Source organism: Lycium ferocissimum, chromosome 3 (assembly GCF_029784015.1).
Source record: "Lycium ferocissimum isolate CSIRO_LF1 chromosome 3, AGI_CSIRO_Lferr_CH_V1, whole genome shotgun sequence".
In the NCBI taxonomy this organism is placed as follows: domain Eukaryota; kingdom Viridiplantae; phylum Streptophyta; class Magnoliopsida; order Solanales; family Solanaceae; genus Lycium; species Lycium ferocissimum.
The window spans coordinates 8529956-8537706 of record NC_081344.1 but is presented as its reverse complement, the minus strand read 5'-3'; positions in this window follow the sequence as shown (position 1 = coordinate 8537706).

Here is a 7751-nt window from a genome sequence, read left to right as displayed (position 1 = left end):
ATAAAAACGAAAACTTAACATGAATAGTAATGTAACTACTCTTTAATATAATCCTCCCACATGGTAGACTTTAATAAAGGTTGGTCGAAGTTATTGAAGTTGGTAAATGGTTGGTGGGAATAATTGTTAAAAATATTTACTAACTTATGGGTCTTTTTTATAAAATACAAACTTATGGATCAAGTTTTATATTTAAATTTTTTGAAATCATGGTTTGAAACCCCAAATCATGCCTTTTTTGGATGATTTGGGGTTTGAAACCATGAGATGAAATGTATGTCTGATTTGGTTTAAATCTGGTTTATTGCGTATCAAAACGCCTACCTAAAACAACACTTGGAGAAAAAAAAAATTGGCTCTTTCTTTGGAAATTAATAATCCAAAATTTTTTGTTGACAGAAAATTAAGGGCAAGAGGAAGTCAAGAGAAAAGCCAGCACCAAAGAAGAAAATGTCCAAACTTGAATAGCCTTCACTTGTCCATTTTGCTGTCATGAAGGAGGTGTAGAATTAATGTCCCATTGATATGAAGAATTTGATTGGAGAGGCCATTTGTTGCCGCCTGCCATTGCAAAGCAAGTACGAATGGATCGATGAATGGAACTTGTCGATAAGAGACCTGTTCTCGAATAAGTTTAGATGTTAACTTTTTCTTGTTTTTCTTTTTTGTTATGAAAGGAGACCAAATTATAGTACAGTATCTGATTTTGTGATCCTTTATTATGATGATATTGGCTAAATATTCCATTTGTCTAATTTTGTTCAAATTGAATCTTGCATCTAGAGATGGACTTTCCCTTTGTTTTTATTGCTAGAGCCATTTTGAAGTTAGATTCATTCTGCAGTGACTTGACAATTTGTTAATCAGGTATACCTTTGAAAATGCGAGTCCCAAAATTTGAAATTGCATTTAATCTTCATGTAGGTGTTTGCATTCCGGAATATCTACAAATTCGTGAAATTATTAGAAAACTAAATAGTAATTTAAATGTAGAAAACTAGATCGTAGTAATTTTTATGATCGAAGTCTGTCATTGATAAAGTTGTTATATGCCCCACTGGATACAAATGTGAGAGTTATGTATTGCTATTCTAGTCAAATTTTTGTTGGTAATGCAAAACCAAAATTTCTTTGTGGGTTCTTTTTTCTTACTTATCTTTTCTCTTATATGAAGTGCAAATGTCTCACATAGGTGAAGGAAAATCTTTCCTTCCTCCTTATATTGAATGTGTGTTGTTGGGTTAATAAATGAACAAAGAGATGGGGCCTTGCACCTTTGTGAGATATTGGGCTCGGTATGCAAAGTGATGAATTTAATCATTTAAAAACTACGTATAAATACATACATAAGGAGAAATATTTACGAAACGTAACGATAGTTTTCCTTATTTACAAAACATAACGATATATTACAAAACATGACGGATTTTCATATATTTTTCGTTTTTTTATTTTTTTTTCCAAAATATATATATTTTTTATAAAATTTTTTTTTTTTTTTTAAATATTTTTTTTTAAAATAATTTTTATATATATTTTTAAATATTAATTTTTTTTTTGCTCAATGGCTTAAAAAATTACCTCATATTTCTATGTATGAAAGTTGTATGAAATGTGTATGTGTGAGCAAAATTTTTAATATAATTTTCATATACAAAATTTTGAGCGAAAACTTTAAGCCTTGAATATTGTATGAAAATTATTCAATGTTGTTGTAGTTGTATTAATTTTCCGTAAAACCTAATATGAAATTTATATACAAACAATGTGAATGAAATTCTAAGTCTTGAAGAAGATATACACATTTCATACATTCTCATGCATAAAATTTTAAGCATAATGTTTAAGCCTTGATCAAGATATACACATTTCATACGTTCTTCATACATAAAATTTGAGCGAACTTTTTAAGCCTTGAGCAAGATATACACATTTCATACACAAAAATTTGAGCGATTATTTTAAGTCTTGAATGTTGTATCAAAGTTATATACAATGTTGTTGTAGTTGTATTAATTTTACGAAATCTAACATGAACTTTATACATGAAAATGTGAGCGAAATTTTAAGACATGAGCAAGATACAAATTTCATATTGTTTTCATACACACAATTTTGAGCGGATTTTTTAAGCCTTGAACGAGATATACACATTTCATACATTTTTCATACACTAAATTTTGAGCAAACTTTTTAAGTCTTGAGCGAGATATACACATTTCATACAACTTTCATACATAAGTTTTTGAGCAAAAAAAAAATATTAATTTTTTTAAAAAGTAAAAATAAATTTTAAAAAAAATATTTTTTTTAAAAAAAATAAAAAAATATTTTTTTAAAAAATGATTTTTAAAAAATAAAAAATAATTTTTTTTTTTTTTTTTTAAAATATAAAGCATGTTTTGTATAGGATTTGTAATGTTATGTTTTGTAAATATAAAACTATCGTCACGTTTCGTAAATATTTCTCCTTAAGATGTATATATATGTCAAAGACCCATTTAATCCCCCCCCCCCCCAACAAAACAAAATGTACATGAGGCCCAAATTAAATACGGTTTTGCAAAATATTTTTTTTTTGGAAAATTTACGGCTCATAACTACCTCTAAGACTTATTTATTAGTAATAGCTATCTTTTTTTTTAAATTAATTTTGGTAGCTTAATTATTTATCAAATTATCATCTATAATTTGTTTTTATAACTAGGTGTATTTCTCTAAAAGAAGGTACCTCTCTCCCACTTACCCATAATCTCTTTCTTTTGTTTTCAAATATTTTTCTCTCACATCTTCAATTCACAACCGTATTTTACTCCTATTATTCTTCACCACAATTAACATGATTTCTTCTTCTTCCTTATCAGTTACCCAATCTCTACAGGTAACTAATTTTCGTTATGTTATTTGTTGTATTTCTCTTCAATTGTTCATAAATTTCATCGTCTTTACCTTCACTTTTCATTCAATTTTTTTTTTTAAATCTTTTCGGCTATTGTTAGAGTATCTTCAACAAGCACTAACTCTCCATTTTAATGGCGGATATTGATACTCCAAGCAAAAATACACCAATAGCAACAAGAAAAGCAGTGGAGGATCTCCAGCCAATGGCCGAAGCTCAACCATAACAATTCGTTTGCTAAATCTCGATGGATAGGCCGAAATAAGAGGAAAATCCTTTTTATATTTGCTAATCATGTGGTGTTGTTTATCTTACGAGTTATGAAGAATAGTATTGATTATAACAATATGATATTGTAGCATCATCTAGGAGCAAGAGAATAGGTTGTTGTTGTAGAAACACCATTGATGAGAGTTGTGGAGCTTCATGCCCACCAAGTGTTTGATAAAATATTTCAGTATATTTCAGTGTATCAACAAACAATATATCTAATTTTTCAGTATATTTCAGTGTATTATTTCGCTGTATTTAAATGTATTTATCTTTTTTTTTTTTTTTTTTTTTGGTGGAGAGCCTATTTTTACTCCACTTTGTTTTCACAATTTTTGTATTTCAATGTATTTCTGCATTTTGTATTTCTAATTTATGAAATAGTTTCTGAGATATTTCATTGGATTTCATTGTATATACGCATACTACAACTTTATATTTCTTAAACAATCAACCATATTTCATTGTATTTCAGCGTATATTTTTCTATACTTGGAAGTTTTCAGATCTTTAGTTCAAAAAGTTTTGATTGTGATAAAAGTTGAGAAAGATTCATGAGCTATTATGGAATGCATGAAATATGGTTGATTTAATTTAACTTACAATTTAAAAAGAAAAAGAAGAACCAGTTACAAAAATATAACCTATTTTTACTCAACCCGATTTTGTATTTCCATGTATTTTCGTGTATTTCACTGTATTTTAAAAAATATGTTCCATAAATAGCTCTTGATTTCACTGGAGCGTGTTTACTGTTCCTTTGTATTTCTCTATATTTAAAAAAAAAACAGAAATACACGCTTTTTTAAAGAAAAGTAGCTACGCTTGATAATTTTGCATTTCATAGTTATATCTAGTTAGAAGCCAATAAAAGGTAGCTATTTATGTAAGTTTCATTTTTTTATTTATATATATATATATATATATATACGCTTTTTAAAGAAAAGTAATTACGCTTGGTAATTTTGCATTTCATAGTTTTATCTAGTTAGAAGCCAATAAAAGGTAGCTATTTATGTAAGTTTCACTTTTTTTTTTTTTGATATTTTGGGCTTATTCCGAAATTTTGGACTTTATTGTGCAGATTTGTAACCTCTGAATTAAGTGACCCATTATTCAAGAATTAATTCCAATAATTATTTTCCTTCATTATTCATATTTATTGGCATAATTATTTTCTGAACGTTAACCAACGTAACGTTTCTAATTTCTGACTCTATTGGCATCTACCTATAAAGCCAAATTCAGAGATTTCTTGGAAACAGAGCGAAAAATACATCTTCTCTTTTGCTTAAAAGTTAATCTTTTCTTCTGATTTCTGGGCAACAGTTTGTGCAAACTTCATACTTCTAGTGCAAGTGTTTGGAAGTTGTTGTGGAACCTTGGGAAGCGGAGCAGACCGGGCTAAACGATTTGCATCGTGATCAGTCCAAAAATCGCTTTCAAGACGGTGCCTTGCCACGACACAACAATGATTTGATAAGTTGTTTTCTTGTTTTACTTGTTACTGATCTATATGTTCTCAATTTTAGCAACAACAAAAACAAATTATATGATACAATAATAGTTTTGATATTTTACTTACGGTCTGTTTGGAAAGTCAGTTGGTAATTGGAATTGGTGTAATTACTAGGGAGTCATTACACTGCCTAGTAATTACACAGTAGTGTGATTACAACGACCGTTTGTTTATCATAATGTAATTACGGTGTAATTACTAGAGTCTTTGTTTGGTTGCACAAGTGTAATTACATAGTTAGTTTAATTTTAAATAAAACTTAATTATAAAAAACTTAAAATTAATATTTAAAAAATATTTGCCTTTATAAATCTTTGTTAAATTAGTTATTTAATAACAAATTGTTTCTTGAAAATATATTAATTAATAATCATATATTTATAACTAATATTGTAAAAAATAATTGATAAATATTTTTCAAATTAATAATATTTAATTTTAATTAATTATAAAACTTAAAAGAAGACTTTTTTGTGAGAACATCATGGATTGGATGTTTGACCAAAAAATAATATTTATAAATATAATGCCATAACATTATTCAAATGGTTGACATAAAAAAACCATCAAATGTAAATGTGAAAGCAAATAACTTAAAATTAAAAATATAACCCAAATTCAAAATCCAAAAGAAAAATTATTATTCTAATTTTTGAACACCTCTTAATATTGGAAAGAATAAGCCATTAACAAACTTGGTATATAACGAGTGACGTTATTAAACTAGAATTCCGTTGTGAATGAGGTTATACACTTATATTTCCCCTTTCTTTTGAATTATTTACTTAAGTTACATTGGAACTTACTAATGTAATATTGAAATTTGACGGTGTAATTACTAGGGTAGTAACTACACAGCCTAGTAATTACAGTGTAATTACAAGCGTCTTTTGTTTGGTTGCACAAGTGTAATAACATAGTTAGTTAATTTAAAAATAAAATTTAATTATAAAAAATTTAATACTAATATTTAAAAAATATTTTCCCATTTAAATGATGTTAAATTAGCTATTTAATAACACATTGTTTCTTGAAAATATATTAATTAATAATGATATATTTGTAACTAATATTGTAAAAAATAATTGATAAATATTTTTCAAATTAATAATATTTAATTTTAATTAATTATAAAACTTAAAAGAAGACTTTTTTTGTGAGAACGTCATGGATTGGATGTTTGACAAAAAAATAATATTTATAAATGTAATGCCATAACATTACTCAAATGTTTGACATAAAAAATCCATCAAATATAAGTGAAAGATAAACAACATGCAATGTGAAAGCAAATAACTTAAAATTAAAAATATAACCTAAATTCAAAATTCAAAAAAAAAAGTTTAATGTAATACTCTTATGTCAAAATCCAACATTACATAAGTTCCAGCGTAATAAGTAAATAATTCAAAAGAAAGGGAAAACGTAAGTGTAGAACCTCATTCACAATGAAATTCTACTTTAATAACGTCACTCGTTATATGTCAAGTTTGTTAATGACTCATTCTTTCCAATATTAAGAGGTGTAGTTTCAAAAATTAGAATAATAACACGCTTATGCTAAATGAATTAAAAAAAAAATACGAGTAACTACATGGGACCACAAGAAGTAAAGGGTAGGAATGAGAAGAAAGGAAATTAAAAATAAATAATATAAAAAGAAAATAAATTTTAAAAATAAAAATAATTAAAAAGTAAAAATAAAAAAGAAATTAAAAATAAAAAGAAATTAAAATAAACAAAAAAGAAACAAACTAAAACGTAACCCTGTAATTACAGGCTGTAATTAAACCCAATTCTCAACCTCGCCTTGAGAATTGGGGACTGTAATTACACCCTCTCAATTATACCCAATTCCACCTAACTGTGTAATTACTTGGTCAAACAAACAGGCTAAACTGTGTAATTACATCCAATTTCAATTACTTGGGTGGCTTTCCAAACAGGCCCTTACTATATATACTACGTGTCAGATACATTATTTCCTTTTTTCCTAAGTTTTAAGCGTAGTCTGTACCAATTCCTTTTTCAGATCTTACCCTATTTAGTCCATTTTGTATATAAATCCAAGCTCATGTCACGTGCTCAATGACATAGCATATCTCAATCAAATCCAAGGCAATAAACTAATGACGTGTTCAAATGATGTGACGTATATATCAAGTCAACATAAAGTCCAATTCAAGGGCAGTTAAGTGTTCAAATAACATGATTCAACCAATCAAATATAAATTTATCAGATAGCTTATGTGATAACTCAAGTAAACCATTGGGAAAAAAATGGTTGTATCTATCACATGTTCATTTCTTCTACAGTTATAAATAAGGCTCTCCACAAAGCCAAAAGGAACATGAAAACTTTTCTCTTTGATAGAGATCAAGAAATCTTTTCCATTCGTCTTGAACCATTCAGTCTTCACTGGCCAAAAAAATTGATTTTACAACAAAAAGGCTTCCAAACGTGTTTTCAATTTTACTACCTATTTTTATTCTTAAGTTCAGCTCTCATATATGCATCAACAATTATGTGAACCTTATTCCTTATTAAGACCTTACTTAAATGATAGTAACTGATAAGTACATCAAAGAAGTGGCACTTGGAGATGCAAATCATGCCATCAACACTGGAAAGTACTTCTAATGTTAACCCGTTTCATCATTGAATTAAATCCTAAAGAAAAGGTTTCAAATGTTGGAACAGTAAGACTGTATTGTGAGAGTAGCTATAGGATATAAATTGCGTGTAATCCATGGAATCTGTTCAGTTCCATTTATAAGAGCACACAAACTTTGAAGTAACTTTTTAGTGGGCTTTTTTCGTTCTCCAAAGATCGACATATTGCTTATTTTACAATGTTTAAGAACAACGGGAAAACATGTCTTATTAATTTGTATGTATCAGATAATGTAAGTCATGCAAAATTTAAAACGACTTGTCTATGTTATATCGAAGTTTAATGACAACAAATACAAAAACCAAGGACCTAGCTTGCCCTTACACAAGAAAATATAAATTTTCACACATTGACCAAAGTCAAAATAAAATAATCATCACATATCTCT